Below are 15171 nucleotides of genomic sequence, written 5' to 3' on the forward strand. Positions count from 1 at the left end.
ATCCTGCAATGACTTAAGTTGCTACAATCATGAGCGGGGATCATCGCTCAGTCGTCATCCTCATGACCTTTATAAAGGGCGTGTAAAGAACAGTGGCTGTGGGACTTTCCATTTAAAAAGAAAAGGGAAAAGGCAAGCGGCTGCCTCCCAAGTTCTGAGTTATTACAAGGACGCTGTTCCTAATACCACGTTATAAAAATTATAAAAAGGTATACAATGAATGGAAATGAAAAAATGAGGGGATGAGCTCTGGGGTGAGAAGGCCTCGGTATGCACAGGTAACTGTGTAAGTCCCTTAGGCTTAGTTTCCCCATCTGTACAATGGGAGCAAAACTGACATCTCATAAGGTTGTTCAAAGAACTACTGAACCCAAGTATTTCAAATGAGTCTTTGAGGCACAATAACAACTCAATGCATGATCGCTTTTACTTTCTGAGATTACAAAGCCAAGCAGGCCTCAAGCAGAATGTTCCAGAGATACATTTTTGTATATACCCATCACCTACACATCTAATCTTGAATGTCCTCCCAATTGAGTAATTAGCCCTCGTTATAACTTCAAATTGTGCTAAGAAGCATCTTGCTTCTCCTCAGAGCCGAGAGAGACATATGCAAGCATCTTTCAAAGTAATAAGAACACAAGTATTAGCAGAAAACTGTCCCTCTCCCTTCTGCTCATTGGATCAACTGGTTTGTACATTTAATAAAAATTTTCCACTGTAATTCCAGATACAACCCCTCATTCATTAGGGCATCTGGCACGTGGCCCTCCCCCCAACCCAGCTTTCTTTCTTTCCAACCTGGCATGGGGCAGAGGGGAGGGACTGGCATGAGGCAACATCTTTCCCACTCAGGCAGACTGGCAATGATGCCCAGTTGATGCTGGACGCAACCATACAGCCAGGCTTGTAAAGGCAAGAGCAGGCAGCCGCACTGGAGGAGCAGTGGCATGCGAGCCTCGACACCTGTAGGGAGACATTACCACACAAGTGGCTCCTCCTGAAAGACCACACTTGCCTGGCCCTTAAAAGTGCAGCAGGGGACCGTACCAGGTGAACAATTGAGATGCTCCTGGTAGAGATGTGTGCCAAGGCACTTACCTCTCAGAAGCCATGAGGAAGCCATCTCAGCCATCCAACCGACAAGGCGATGGAGTAAAAGATACGCATGCTCGTTCGCGTGGAAAATCCCTATGCAGAATATTATGTTCCCTGCTTCATTAAAAGAAGTAAAAGGTATATTATTCCCTGGAACTTCCTTCACTTCCACAGGGTTTTCCTCCTAAGAGGCTCAACACGTTATCAAAAAAAAAAAAAACCTTAATAGCTGTGCAAACAACGGTACTTGCTGTCAGCCAACACACCTACTGATACTGAGAAGCTCAAGATGTAAACAGAACCAAGCCAGAATTCCCACTGCCCTCCTCTGCCAGCTGCCTTCGGAGGCCTGCTCTCAGCTCACCCGCAACACACCGGAAAGCGGGAGCGTCCAGCCAGCGAGTAAATAACACATAAGTTGTTGCTTAGTATTTCCAGACCCATACTGAAGCCATTATCATGGGAACAATCGGTACAGCACTGTGCTTCTTTACGCCTATTTGCTAATTGTTTTTCATTTTACTAATATGTGGGTAAGGGCACGATGCATAGTTCCCAAACAGCTAATGTGGCAGAGGCTCCGATTCCTTCTGCTTTTCCCACAAGTTCTGCTTTATTGTTCTCTGAGACTAGCCCAGCTCAGCGCATGCGGCGTCCAATCAGAATGGATGCTGACAGGGATATTCCAGTTTATTTTCACTGCACACGAGCTCAGGACAGAGGAGGGCTGTGCCTAAGTCTTTGCGGTTGGTAGACATTCATTTATACTCCCATTTCTGCGTGTTGTCCAAAAACTACCTGTCAATTCCTGGAAGTCTCTCTAACGGCTCAATATATTATCCCCAAAGCATCACCGCCACCGGACACATGAAAAAACCGCATTCGCTAATGAAAGCCCTAAAGCTACTGCTGTTTGCTCTGTGCTCCCATCTCCCTGGCTCCTGACGTCTCCTTTCCACGAAAGCGTAACAGCGCTCAAGGCAGCAGCATAACAACCTCCACACAGTATGTTTAGTTCCCTGCTAAAACCTCAGTTACCAAAAATAGCAGCGAGAAGTTCCCATCCTATGAGCCAGGAAACAAACAGTGAATGCTCCTTACCCCGAAAGCCCCAGTTCAGACCACACAGAGGAAGGCACGAAGGGACTCTGAGCCACGGTGGGACGGTGGACCCTTCCCTTGTTTCAGTTGGGGTCCTTTGTCGTTTTGTTTTTCTTCCCTTACTGAATCTCAAAGATTCACATGAAATCTGTGAACCAGGGCTCACAGCACCCCTTAAGTGTCCCTTAGCTAAAGATGCCCGTCCCCACAGCAAGGGGCAGTTCTTACAGTTCTGAGTGCCCATCTTAGGTTACCAGAGCTGGCCTCACAAGACTATGCGAAAGCAGTGAACAAGAAGCCCCGAGAGCCGAGAGGGTAAATCCCTGTCTGCTTAAACCAGTACTGCCTCTTGGAAAGCCCCACCCCAGGGGATCTAGCAGGTTCTGGAAGAGAGCCTGGTCCACCTTCACAGGACAGATGAGCTCGGGAGACCCTCCCTTCCTTTTGCCCTTTAACCTGATTTGGTAACCGGAAGGAAAACTTGAGCCTTGGAGGGACTGATGGCTCAGTGGTACGAAGGGCCCTTTAAACTGAGAAGGTCCTAACAGGCCACAGAAGGAAAGGCACGGCCTTCTGGGCTTAAGTGTAGACCCTGAGAAGCACAGCAGCAGGTTCTCAGGTTAGCACCAGGAGGTACTCACAACTCAGCTGTCCTCAGCATCAAAAAGCCACACCTGGCCCTGGAGGCACAGTAGGCAATGCTAGCTACTCAGGAGGATGAGACAGGAGGATTAGAAGTTCAAAGCCAACCTGGGCAACGCGTTGAGATCCTGTCTCAAAAGAAAAGAAAAGAAAATGTAACGAGTTGGACATAGTGTTGAGTAGCACGGCCATTCTCTAATAATCACAGAGCCTCGGTTATGTTCCCAGTACTGGGGGAAAAAAGAGTAGAGAAAAAGTCCATGGGGATCTCTCATTCTACTTCACAAAAGCCCTAAACTATGTGGGTTTGGTTTCTGTTTGTTTGCTTAATTAATTAAAGTTGCGAGGTTGAGAGAAGGCTCAGTTGTTGGTTCCTGCAAGGACCCAAGTTTTGTTCCCAAGATCCACAATTAGCAGTTCACAAGCACCTGGAAATAAGGGCTCCAGGAGGTCTCACAGCCCCCTGCTAGCCTCTGAGGGCACCTGGCCCATGTGCACATAGACACACAAATATAATTAACAATAAAACAAAAAATAATAATAATAAGCCTTTCCCTCTGGCTCTTGAGCTTGCCCTCACTGAGCGTTCTAGCATGTGTGTGCAAACAAACCTGGCAGTTTCGTTGGTCAGTTGGTTTCCTGTCAGTTGATTCAGTTCCTGTGTCCCAAACCATTGACAGCTATGGACAGAGAAGAGTCTCCTCCCGGCAAGTGTCAAAGGCAGGAGGAGTCAGCAGTACAAGCAAACGTGTCGCCAAGTGGGTTTGCAGGTGTTGCCAAGTGGGTTTGCAGGTAGTCCAGCAGGGTCCCAGATCTACCCAAATCCCAGCGGGGCCGTGGTCCAGGGCAGAGCCAACTCTGGGATGCTCTCACCTCGGGAGGAGGATGCTTGGGCACTGTCTGGCCTTGCAGGGACCAAGCACAAAGGAATTCCACATTCCTCTTTCCTGATACCCTGAAGCGAATGCAAAACTTGCACCTCAAACCCCGAAGAAGCTTGCAAACAGGCAAAACTGTGAGGGGGCTGGTAACTCCCTAGTTAATGATGAGACGAGTATTCGGAAAGCTGATGGGAGAGTGAGCAGGTATGTCTTCCAGTTAACACAGATCCACCGGGGAAAGGACAAAGAAAGAAACACACATTAAGGGCAAAAAGAACCCCCCACTGCCAGGACCAAGTGTCAAACCACCTTCTAGTCATGGATGGGTTTCTGTGCCAATACGTGTACCTAACTTGACAAAGTGTTGTTGCTGCCTCTTCACAATCTACTTCTCCAATATTTCCCCTTTGGAAAATGGCCTCCCTATGCGAGCCATCTCACACTCATGCCTGGTGTGTCTTGTCTCCTCCTGAACATTGATGCTTGCTGCCAAGACCCTCAAGTGCAACATCCTATGTCCTGTCCAAACCTGTCAATCTCTTCTCACCTCCACTGACACCGTGTGCACCCGGGGCCACCAAAGCAGGCTCCCAGCTGGTGCCTCACACTTCATGTCCTCCCTCCGCTCCCAGTCTCAGAGACTGCACAGGGCGAAACAGCCCTTCTCCCTCAGCCTCCCTGTGGGTTTCCAGTGCTCCTCAAATCCTCCACAGGCCCCTGCCTTGCCAGATCGCCTGCTCACACTTGCCAGGCACTAAGGCCTCCTCTGCAGGCCAGCCTCTCAGGACTGAAAAGCTCATCTGCCCCCTCAGAGTAAATGGCATCTTTTCAGAGAAATTGTCCCTGATTCACCTGCCAGGTCCTCAGACACCCACTCTGCTTCCAGCTTGTTCTTTTCCTTTCTAGAACCAACCAATATGCAGAGCTCTATATTTCATTTGTGTGTCTGGTCATTCTGCACCCTCCTTTTCTAATAGACTATAATCTCCATGAAGTCAGGGGATGTGCTGGTTTTCTCTCCTTCGGATATCCACTGCACAGCACAGAACCCGGAACCATGGGAGGTGAAATTATTTGCTGAATGCTATTGAAAGGAAGTAATTTAACTTCCCTGTCAGCTGTGACAAGAAGATCGTATGACCAGCATGACCAACACAGTCCTTAACTGTACCTGGTATATTGATGACAAGGTCTCACTTTGATTTCCCTGGGCTGTATGATAATTAATATAAACACCATGCCTCTCAGGAAGCCATGACTCAGAGACAATAAAATACAGTCTGTCCTCACTCATCAAGACAGGTATGGACAACTGAGTTCCCAACAACCCAGGCCCAGGAGTAAGGACACAGCATTATTTTTAAAACTAATCAACATTCAACTTTATGCCCATGCTTATGTAAGTGTTGGGATGGCTAATCATAATTGTCTGAGAGGGCATTTCCACGGCAGAGTAATCAGTTAGGGGAGTCATCCCCCAGCATGAGTGCCACCTTCCAGTAGAGACCCAGGCCCAGGCAGAAAGAGCTCTGAGGAAAGAGCTGCATTGCCCAACCAGCTGCCTTTGTTTCGCTCTGATAATGGTGGATGTGAGGAAGGCATCACTGTGCCTGATGGCGTTCACAGTCATAGGTGTGTTTGGGTACCAATATGGTACCCTCCATGGCCTCTGCATCAGATCCTGCCTCCAGGTGCCTGCCCTGTTTGAGTTCCTGTCCTCACTTTCATCAATGATAAGCAGTAATGTGGAAGTGTATGGCCCAGTGATTCTTCCAGAACCTTCCAGGACAGGAGCCCTGGAGCAGAACTGTTAAGCATCTGGTTCGATGTGCTGAGCAGCTACTGGAGTCTCAGCCTCTCCAGCGTGCAGATCTTGACTGTTGGACTACCCACCCTGAATCATGTAAGCCAGCCTAGTAAATCTCCTTTTGCAATATATATTTATTCTATTAGTTGTGATCGTCTGAGAACCTTACTAATACAGAGACCACATATACATGAACTGATGACCAAGAGCTCATGCTTACATCAATGTAACATAGCCTTGTGTATCCAGGAACATTAAACAGTACTCCAGAACCACCGCTGTGGCCCTTTTACACACTCAAATCACAGGCTGAAATATAATTGGGTGGTCATACACCTGCCTATCATGCATGGGTTTAATTTCCAGTGCTGAAGGGGTTGGGGGGATAAGAGTTAAAACTAAATACAATACATGTCATTGTGCTGAATAGTTTCATGTCAACTTGACATGGCTAAAGTTATCTAAAACGAGGAAACTTCAACTGAGAAAATGCTTTCATAAGATCCAGCTGCAGAGCATTTCCTTAATTAGCGGTTGATGGGGGAAGACCCAGCCCGCTGTGTGTGGTGTCATGCCTGGTCTTGTGGTCCTACATTCTTTTAGAAGCAAGTTGAGCAAGCAATGGGGAACAAGTCAGTAAGCAGCACCCCTCCATGGCCTCTGCGTCAGGTCCTGCCTCCAGGTTCCCGCCCAGTTTGAGTTCCTGTCCTGATTTTCATCAAGAATAAGCAGTACTGTGGAAATGTAAGGCAAACAAGCCCTATCCTCACTAAGGTGCTTTGTCCATAGCGTTCCATCGCAGCAACTGGAATCCTAACTGAGACAGTCCAAATAGGCAAAAACACCACCTGCTTGGTACCTAAGGGACGAAAAAGGAAGACCAAGTACAGCTCTGTTCAGCCTCTGATGGGGATCAACTATTAAGAGATACAGACTTGTGGCTGCTCTGTTCATGTGCACGTGACTACAAGAGCACAACAGGCACTGCTTTGATGGTTACAAGTCAATAATAAAGGACTTCTTCCATCTGCCTGTCTAGCTTGCAGGTTGCTGAAGGAAGCAGCAGGCTGAGGCAGAGTGAAATTCAAGCTGGTCTTGGGAGTCCCACAGACAGTAAGTTGCAGATGAATCCGTTTTGTTGTAAATGGTTTTAGTTATTGAAGCTCACAATATTTAGTACACAAATAAGAATTCTTAAGACTTAAAGGAAAATACCAGTAAGTAGTGGAATTCTTAAAAATGCAGGGCTTTCATAAATACAGAGAGTGACTTGTCCAACATTTGTGGTTGATGGACACAGAGCCCAGGTGTGAGAATTTCACAACCAGCCCATCCAATAGACAAGTCTTACCAAGAAAACGAGGGCTCTTTCAAATGTAGTGTACACTGTTTGGTAATGTTATCATTACTGTGAGGGAAAAAAAAAAACAACCAAACCAAATCACTAGTTTACCAAAGACTGAGGAGAAAGTAGAGCTTGGGAAAGAAAACTTCATGCAGTGGGCAAAAGTCTAGTAAGTACGTTAGCATTCTATCGCCCTGCACTATTGAAGACATAAAACACAGGAACCAGCTACCACCTCTTCTCAGGTATCAATGCATCCCTCGATATGTATGTTAGAGACTTACATCCCTATGAGCATTGGGAGGTGGGGACTAATGTTTAAGTCTTTAGAACTCCACTGTCAGGGATGGATTAATGTAAAACTGTAAAGGAGACTTTGAAGCTAGCCACTTGTCTCTTACCCAAAGACGCCTTTTACCATGTCACATGCAGAAAGATGGCTCCTCACCAGGTGCAGCCATCAGTCTTAGATATCGTAGGTTTTTAGAAATATAAAACAAACTATGTTCTTCAAAAATGACTGAGTCTTATGCATCCTACTTTAAGAACTGTGATGCTTCATCTTGACTGTCAGCCTTATGGTATTTGGAATCACCATGGAAACAAACCCTTGGGCATGTGAGGGATTTTCCAGATTTGATTCATTGAGATGAGATGATCAATCCTAAATGAAGGTAGTAGCACCTACCTACCTACAGTGGGTTCAAGTCCTGGACGGGATGAAAAGGAGAAAGGGAGCAGAGAACAGCACAAGATTCATTACTGCTTCCTGACAAGGTGTCCACTGTGACCAGAGGCCTCACATGCTACAACTACCATGCCTTCCCCACCATGGCAGACCCTGCATCTTCAAACTGTGAGCCAAAGTAAACCCATCTTCTCCCTGTCCCTCCCTCCCTCCCTCCTTCCTTCCTTCCTTAAATTGCCTTTGTAAGATATTTTGTTAAAACAAGAAGTATCTAGTATAGTAACACAAAACAGACTAAGGCAACATTTTTAAGTGATAATTAATCAGGTAACACCAAATTGAATGTAACAATGGGATCTCACAATAAAATGGAGGCTCTATTAGCACAAGGGTAAAAACAAGAGAAAATAAAATTGTTTAAGAGTAAACATTTGACTCATCCACAAGTCAATCTCCAGGCATGTTTAGAGCCATAGCATAAGAAATGCAGAATTTATTCACACCTTTTCCTGGGAATTTCTTCTCAAGTGAATTTCTTCTTAGTAAAGTTTTCTTCTTCTTTTAAAACCTGTTCAATTATAATGGTTTGTAACCCTCTGCAAGTTGCTGAGTGCTGTGTATTAAATATTTTAAATTGCATATTAGCTTTCTCTACCAACTGAGTGAATTATGCATGTAAGACAAGCTTCCAAAGCCCCACTGTATTCCACAGGCTCTTTAAGTGTATCAGAACTCACACCACTCCAAGGACAAAAGATAATGTTTGCAAGTATTTTTAGGTACTTGGTACAATGAATTTAAAACAATTTGAGAAACACTTGCCTTTCTTTAAAAACAAAAACAAAAAAGAAAAATTATCCTCTACTATTTAGAAACTACTAGTTCTTTTTTTTTTTTTTTTTGTCTGAAATTTTGAGAAAATAAAATGTCCAGTTTTGAACTAAATTTAGAGCTGATTAATGCAAAATAACTTCAGACTTACAGGAAAAGGTGCTGTGAAGGGTACCTGTCCCAGGTGTTGCTTCCTGTTGCTGTGATAAGCATCATGACCAAAAGCAGCTCAGGGAGAACAGGGATCCGTCATCTTACAGCTCAGCACTCAGCACTGACGGAAACGAGAGATGCGCTCAAGGCAGGGTCCTGGACTCAGACTGTGGAGGAACGGTGCTTATCGGTTTGGTCCCCACAGCTTGTGCTGCCTGCTTTTCCACACAACCCAGGACCACATGCATGCCCCGGGGTGGCACTGTCTCCAGTGGCTTGGGCCCTCACTCATTCATCATCACTTGCCTACAGCAAACCTGAGCCTAACAGGGACGTTTTCTCAATTGAGGTTCTCCTGGCCCAGATGGCTCCAGCCTGGGTCAAGTTGACTAAAAACTAACTCCCACAAGACTTCCTGACATTTCCCATAGTTGCAGCTTTACCTCCTCCTGCAGTGTCAAGTTTCTCTGAACTAGGAAGGAGTCCAGAGTATGTCTTTCTCAAATACACACGGCAGACATAAAGATTACTTTGAGTTGAAAGCATTCTTTTTTTTTTTTTTTAAATACACACAGGACAAGCTCTCTTCTCTCCTATGACCTGCCTGAAAACAGAAGGTAAAGGCCCCCTCTTAAAATCTCCAGGCATCTCTCTCAGGAAAAAGATCACCTCTTTATCATCTGAGATGAGGTGGATTAAAGACAGACTTGCACCAGCTATTATTATTTCTAGACTAAGCTTGTCTTGTGTTCTCACCCCACATACTTCCCTTCCCATAACCTCCATGCATGGAAACCTAAATTCTCCCCTTTGTTTTGTCCCACCTCCATTTATTGTCCCGTGGAAAGATGCTCTATGGGCCAAAGTTCTGACCTGCCCTTAGCTATTCATCACTGAGGGTCCCCTACAGGCACCCACATGGCTGACCTTAATAAACCTATGTGTTTTACTCTTGTCAATTGCCAGATACCTACAGAGAACCTGCAAGGGTAATAGGATAGCTTTCCCTCCCTGCAGCGGGACATACACAAGTTGTGTCTGTGGTGCCCTTTGCTCTCCTAGCACCTCCATGTCCTCTTACAGCCACAGCGCCGTTGCCATTGCCACAGCTGGACCACAGCACCATTGCCAATAATCAGGAAATAAAGGTTGATGCCTGCTATTACAGGATCCTCCTGGGTTGCATAAATTGTCGTGATAATGCCTTTCCTTATAGCAGAAAACTAATTTGTCTGAAAGTTAACCAACATGGAGATGCACACCTGGAATCTATGCAATCTCGTGGGGCTGAGGCAGGAAGATCTTCAGTTCAATCCAGTCTGGGTTATCAGTCAAGAGCATGTTTATAAAAAGTAACAAAGATAATTTGTTTCCCTGGTCCAAAGCAAATAATCCAGGGTTGCTTGTGGCCCTGAGCAGTTAACATGTATCTTTGATTATTTTAGCTTTATTTTATTATTTATTATGTATGCAAAGCTCTGCTTGCATGTGTGCCTGCCTGCCAGAAGAGGGCACCAGATCTCATTATAGATGGTTTGTGAGCCACCATGTGGTGGCTGGGAATTGAACTCAGGACCTCTGGAAGAGCAGCCAGTGCTCTTAACCTCTGAGCCACCTCTCCAGCCCCCCTCTTTGATTTTCTTTAGTGAGACAATTCATCCTTTCTTGGGGGTTGTTGTCTTTATTTTTGGTTTGTTGGGATAGCCTTATCTCCATGTTGCCCAGGTTGGCCTTAGGATCCTTCTGGCTTAGTTCTCTGAATGCTAGGACCACAGGTGTACACCAACATCTGAAATTCACTATCCTCCCCGCCACCCATACATTTTCACAATCTGCACATACATGAAATATACTGGAAAAACCTATGACGGTTATTTTGTAAGATGCCCCTCCAACTGGGGTAGTCTACCAGCAGTTTGCAGTGAGATTCTGGTTGCTTAGGGTAGAAATATCAGAAGAGTGACAATACACCTCCTATCAGGATGTACAGTTCATTGGTTTATCTTATTAATGAAGACATAAGCTTTGAACACTTTGTAAAGAAGTGTTCTGTCTTGTGAGTACATGAACTTTGACGTCTCATTTGAATTAAATTTACATGGCACTCCGGACCAAAAACTCAAGACTTCACTTATATAGTTTCTACTGTTTGCATTCTGTATTTTTAAAGATTTTTTTTGGAAGTTTGATTTCCATTTTCTGCTTACTTAATTATTCATTTCTTTTCATGAGTTTCCTGTCTCCTGTTTATCTTATGCCATATGTTGCAGGAATGAGTCTAATCTTGGATTCTTCAGGCAACATTTAAATCAGTACAAGTGTGCAGTGGATTTTCAAACACGGATGTATTGGTGGCTTCTGTGTTTTCCTTGTAGCATGGAGTAAGTTGTGGAAACACTGTCTCCTCAGTGCTACTTGAGTAATATTTCCCAGAAACGTCATATCATCCTCTTGGATCGCACAATCTAAAACCTCAGGGAAAGATTTAAGATGTTACTATACATATTTGGTTACTTAGAATCAAACAAGATCAATGAAATGAGACAATTCCAAATAAGAGCATGAGTCAAAAATGACACAACAACTGTAGGCAACAGTGATCAAAATAATTAGAAAAGAGAAAAGGGGAAGAGTTTCTATTTTATTGCCAGGAAATCACTAAGTTCTAGGTCTGTTCAAGACAGGCCTCAGAAATTTGAGCCTGACAAATGTCCTCTTCCATGCTTATCTCTAACTAACTTCAGAGGCTGTACACAAAAACACAGGAATAAAAAACACACAGAACTTATTTGAATGTGTGACCATGTTCACGTGGCATTGCAAATATTGTATATGAAAACAGACAGCAAAGAGCATTGGGCTCATATATTGGTGGGTGGGGGCTTGGCTTTGGGATTTTGTTTTGTTTTATTGTTGTTTTGGTTTGTTTTACTGAGACAGAGTTTCTCTATGTAGTCCTGGCAGGCCTTGAACTCACTCTGTAGACCAAACCTAGAACTTAGATTGCTATGCCTCTGTCTCTCAAGTGCTGAGATGAAAGGCATGCACTCCCACAGCCCACATTCATATATTGTTTTCAAGTCCAGCATAATAAACATGGCCTTGGACATACTCCGAAGGCTACTTTGACTTACTATTTATCTGGTGTGGTGGTGGGGCTCCTTGGCTGACTCTTTTGAGTCTCACCCAAAGCAGCTGATACTCCAGAGTGAACCATGGAAACATCAGTCAGACCAAGTCATTCCCTGTTAAGAGTCTTCAGAGGCATCCCACCCCATTCAGAAAAATGCTCACAGCCCTGCTGCTGGCAGCCCACTGGCCTCTGTGTGCACTCTTCATTGACAATCCTCTGGCTAACTGCTAAACTTGTGTTGGTCCCCTCCATTGCCACCACAGTCCCTTGCCAACACACACAGCTCAGTCCTGCTTCTTTAGCAGCAGATGGAGAGATTTTTTAAAGAAGTATCTAGGGACTGGAAGATGGGGAAGAGAACTTGCTTTGCAAGCGTGAGGACCTACGTCCAAATGCTCAAAACCCCTGTAAACAGCTGGACATAGCTAGACCCTTCTGTAACTTAAGCATTGAGAGATGGAGACAGCCAGAGCCGAGAGGTCACTGGCCAACCAGCCTAACCAAATGGCAAGCTTCCGGGTCAGTGACAGAGCCCGTCTCAAGACAATATGGCAGTGAGCAACAGAGGAAGTTACGTACAGCCCATGTCCTCTGGCTTCCACATGCATACACACTCACCCACTCCTTGTTTGCTACTCCCAGAGGTTAACCAAGAACTGGCCCAGGATGAGATGAGACACCTGTGAGAAACGCCTGGTTCAGAAGCATCTAGAAAAGGGATATGGGCTTGGCCTGCTTTAAACTCAAGCCAAGAGGGAAAGGGTATGTGTTTTCAGGGACTGACCTTCAAGGCACTACAGCTGCGGCTTAAACAGCAGTGGTTTACTGCTTTACGTTGCGCGGACCAGAGCACACCATCGAGGTGTCAGCAGGGCTGAGCTCCCTCTGTAGGAGCTAGAACGGACCTGCCTGGGCCCTCTGCTGGGTCCTTTCGGCAGACCAGTCTTCGGTTCAACCCACACATGCTTCTATTTGTCTATTGTTTCCCTTAAGGACATCAATCAGAGTGGATCTGAAGCCCCTGAATGCCAGGACAACACCACCTTAAATAATTATAACTGCAACGACACTGGTAATCTACAATCACATCCTGGGGAGATAGACTCATTCATACAGCCCTTGTGTCGGACACAACTCAAACAAGGAACGGCAAGAAGAGCCAGAAATGCTCCCCCAGGATGAACTTAATTTCACCGAAAGAGAACAGGAGGGGGAATAAGGAGAGAAGGGGGGGGGGCAGTTGGGGGGGATAGAAAGGGAGGAGCAGAAGGAGGAGGTAGAGGAAGAAACAAAAATGATGTTGAGGCCAGATGTAACGGAAGCCTAGCAAGGGCAGCAGTACCAGCCATGATGGCTTGGGAATGAGCAGTTGGCCTGGAGGCTGCACAACATTCAAGGATACTCAAACGCTAACTCACTGTGGCCAAAAAAGAATAATTTCACAGTGTTGTAGTAAACAGTACATCCAGTTGCTTTCTACTTGGGGTTTTGGGTGGGTGGGAGTTGTTTGTTGTTTTGTTTTGTTTTGTTTTGGTTGACTCCCCAGGGCTTGTTGCCTGTTAACCATTTGACCTCTGACTCACACCCAGCCCGGATCCTGGCTTTTGATACCCACTTTGGGAACCTGGTGTTTTGTGATACTACAATCCGCGTGCCAACACAGCATCAGAGAAGGCCGCTTGAGCTCTCTGTGAAGTTAAGACAGGAGAAAGGGATGCTGTGGTATAGTTTGGGGCAGAGCATGCTGTGGTTGAGGAAGCCAAATGCCATTCCAGTCCTCATCAATATCAGACCATTATCTGGAACTAAACAAACTCAGAGAAAGTGACTCTGGTCTCATTCACTCCTCCACACCCATCAGGAATGTTCACACAAGGTCCGCAACATGGCGCCTCGTGCCCAGAAGAGACGGACAGCAAGCACACCGCTGCCAACTGTGCACACAGTGCCACAGGAGAGGTACTTAAAACCGCACATGAAATAGTCTGGTGCTGGTTTGAGAGATGTGGCTCCCAAAATAACAGCATGCCATTTACATGTGTTTGAGGCAGGACTTCCTCTAACAACCCAAAGCACAGGGAACCACTGGACCACTCCCATACCACAAAGCGTTTTTTTCTTCCCAGGTTTTTCTCTTTTCATGAAAGTATGTTTTCTTTTTAAAACTTGAATTCAAGGAAAGAAATTGGAATGCAAGCCCAAGGCACTACTTTCCACAGTAGCAAATTAGAGAGGGCTAATCCGTGGCCACACGATGCCCTGTTATCTGTGCCTTGTCATTTTAATTTAGCACAACCCAAGCCCAGCAATGCCATTTTTTTTTTTTTGCTTCTCCACACAGTAGAATTTTAGCCTTCATACTGAGTTTCAAAGAGTCCAGAATAAAACAAGCCCACATTAAGCAAAACAGCCACATAAAACATTCCCATTATATATGGAGAAAAATACTTTCAAGGTTCAGAAGAGGACTTTTTTAAAGCACCAAGCGGCCTTGGTGACGTTTTAAAAGGGTCTGCTTCAAGGGGTTGAATTTTTGCCTCCACCCTGCCGACCAGCACGTGTGTTTCTCCTCTGTCAGAGCCGAGGTGGCTATTACCGGAAGAAGCGTGCACACTATATTACACTGCTAAGACATCTCAGGTGTGCGAGAGTCTCCAAAGCAAGAACTGGCAAGCGGGAAGACAAGCTTCCTGTTTTGCTACATTGTGGAGCATTAAAAGGGACAAGTGACAGCTTGGGCCCTGGAACAAGGACATACTAGTTTCAAGATCCTAAAACCCAGCCTTTGTAATTGGCAATCTAACTATCCCTTGACCATGGGAAGCAGGCTGTCCAGATTGTAGCTGAGCCAAACGTTTCATCTCCATCTATGAGGGTGCACAGAGCACCAAGCACAGACATTTCACACTCACACATTACCCCTCAGCCATGTGCACACTCCTTAACAGAGAAAGGCTCCCTGGAAAAGAATTCATCATTATAAACCGTCTCCCGGGTGTCACCCAACTTGCAAATTTTCCTAGCCTTCCCATCGCACTTCCTGCGTTCATCTCCTAAAATTGAGAAGAAATGCCCCAGCGTTTCCAGCTCCTACAGAGCTGCATGTTAAGTACACAGCTGAGCTCTCACTCTGCAAATCATGTGGTGGGAAATATCAGCGACGGGCTAGCTGTACGGGCGTCTATCACAGCAGCGAGCGGCACCGGCACCGCGCCAGCATGAAAATGCAGACTTTAAAGATGCAAACGGTGGTTGGAATTCAGAACTGGTGGTCCCATGCAAATCAGCACTTCTCAGCTGTCACCGGGAGCAAGAAGGTGACCCTTTGACTATGCTGAACAGACGCCCCTTTCAAGGAACAAGTCCTTGCAGCACTGTCAGCTCTTGGCCACTTGCATGAAGTGCACACACCGTCATCTGTCAGCTGACAGCAGAACTCCCTATCCAATGGCAAAGGAGACTGGGCAAGGAAGAGCTGAGCCTCAAGGAATA

The 15171-nt window shown here is 45.7% G+C and overlaps 1 protein-coding gene across 6 annotated transcripts in view; it reads right to left on the reverse strand.

Annotated features, from left to right (window-relative positions):
• ELMO1 (engulfment and cell motility 1) overlaps positions 1–15171 on the reverse strand; it is a 531552-nt gene that overhangs the window by 454876 nt on the left and 61505 nt on the right. For 2 of the 6 annotated variants that reach the window (XM_084795122.1, XM_084795121.1), the window contains exon 2: positions 8545–8713. The exons of 3 other annotated variants lie outside the window; for them this stretch is intronic. The gene's annotated coding sequence lies outside the window, so the exon portion shown is untranslated. Of the gene's footprint in view, positions 1–1101; positions 1121–8544; positions 8714–15171 lie in introns of those variants that run through there. One more of the 6 variants, XM_084795123.1, reaches the window with a different exon arrangement.

This window comes from Acomys minous (genome assembly GCF_964271855.1).
Source record: "Acomys minous genome assembly, chromosome: 9".
NCBI classification, from domain to species: domain Eukaryota; kingdom Metazoa; phylum Chordata; class Mammalia; order Rodentia; family Muridae; genus Acomys; species Acomys minous.